The sequence below is a fragment of the Furipterus horrens genome, unplaced genomic scaffold (genome assembly GCF_987537825.1).
Source record: "Furipterus horrens unplaced genomic scaffold, mFurHor1.1.pri manual_scaffold_4, whole genome shotgun sequence".
Classification (NCBI taxonomy): domain Eukaryota; kingdom Metazoa; phylum Chordata; class Mammalia; order Chiroptera; family Furipteridae; genus Furipterus; species Furipterus horrens.
In genome coordinates this window covers 71,144,517-71,146,428 of record NW_028327174.1, presented here as the reverse complement: position 1 = coordinate 71,146,428, position 1,912 = coordinate 71,144,517, and the positions used below count along the sequence as shown (strand labels likewise).

The 1,912-nt window shown below is 43.2% G+C and overlaps 1 pseudogene; it reads left to right on the top strand.

The window, feature by feature from the left end:
• Positions 1-355: 355 nt before the first annotated feature.
• Positions 356-1,696, top strand: LOC150012188 (tubulin alpha-1A chain-like; annotated as a pseudogene).
• The last annotated feature ends 216 nt before the right edge of the window (positions 1,697-1,912 follow it).

Genomic DNA, 1,912 nt, shown 5'->3' with positions numbered 1-1,912 from the left:
TCTATCTATCTATCTATCTATCTATCTATCTATCTAATCTAATCTATCATCTACCTATCTATCATCTTCCTATCATCTATCTGTCTTACAATTTAAACCTAAAAACAAAATTTCTATCAATTGGACCTATGTTCCATTTCCTTAAAGTTCCTCAATGTATCACCTTATAGATAGCACTATTGTTCTCTTTAACCTCTTAATCACTCCTTGCTATAAAAAGGAGTTATCTGATTAATTTTTGAAAAATAAAAAAGGCAGGTTCTCTTACACTGACTGCCTAAGAGTCACGTTTTAAGAAGCAACAGCCTCTCTTCTTTCTCTCTGCCATTCACTCAGCAGTCACAACACAGCAACCATGTGGGAATGCATCTCCATCCATCTTGGCCAGGTTGATGTCCAGATTGAAAATGCCTGCTTGGAGCTCTACTGCTTGGAAAATGACATCCAGCCTGATGGCCAGATGCCAAGTAACGAGACCATTGGTGGGAGAGATGACTCCTTCAACAATTTCTTCAGTGAGACAGGTGCTGGCAAGCATGTGCCTGGGGCAATGTCTGTAGATCTGGAACCCACAGTCATTGATGAAGTTCACATTGGTATCTACTGCCAACTCTTCTACCCTGAGCAGCTGATCACAGTCAGGAAGATGTTACCAATAACTATGCTCATGGACACTGTATCATTGACAAGAAGATCAATGACCTCATACTGTACCAAATTTGAAAACTGGCTGACCAGTGCACAGGTCTTCAGGGATTCTTGGTTTTCTACAAATTTGATGAGGTAATTGGTTCTCAGTTCACCTCCCCACCTCTCTGTCAATTATGGCAAGAAGTCCAAGTTGGAATTTTCCATTTTCCCAGCCCTCCAGTTTCCACAGTTGTAGTTGGGTCCTACAACTCCATCCTCACTACCCACACCACCCTGGAGCACTCTGATTGTGCCTTCATGGTTGATAATGAGGCCATCTATGACATCTGTCACAGAAATCATGATATTGAGTGAACAACCTACATTAACCTGAATAGGTTGATAGATCAAATTGTGTTCTCCATCACTGCTTCCCTCAGGTTAGATGTAGACCTGAATGCCAATCTGACTGAAATCCAGACCAACCTAGTGCCCTATCCCTATATCCATTTCCCTTTGGCCACATATTCCCTTGCCATCTCTGCTGAGAAAGCCTACCATGAACAGCTTTCTGTAGCAGAGATCACCAATGTGTGCTTTGAGCCAGCAAATCAGATGATGAAATGTGACCCTCGCTCTGGTAAATACATGGCTTTCTTCTTGTTGTTCTGTGGTGATGTGGTTCCCAGAGATGTCAGTGCTACCATTGCCACCATCAAGATCAAGCATACCATCCAATTTGTGGACTGGTGCCTCACTGGCTTCAAAGTTGGCATTAGTTACCAACTCCAACTGTGGTACTTGGTGAAGACCTGACCAAAATACAGTGAGCTGGGCACATGCTTAGCAACACCACAGCTATTACTGAGGCCTGGGCTTGCCTGGACCACAAGTTTGACCTGATGTATGCCAAGTGCACCTTTGTCCTCTGGTATGTGGGTGAGGGCATGGTGGAAGGAGTGTTTTATGAGGCCTGTGAGGACATGGTTGCCCTTGAGATGATTATGAGGAGGTTGGTAGGGATTCTGTTGAAGGAAATGGTGAGGAAGAAGGAAAGAAGTACTAAATTTAAAATGTTACAACAGTGCTGCTTTTACAGGGAAGCTTATTCTGTTTTAAACATTGAAAAGTTATCTGATGAGTTAATTTATGTGTAGCAATATATACTTGCCCTGGCTGGTTTAGCTCAGTGGATGGAGCGTCGGCCTGCGAGCTAAGTGTCTCTGGTTCGATCTTCCAGTCAGGGCACATCAGAGAAGGAAAACTCTGACACCAAAAAACC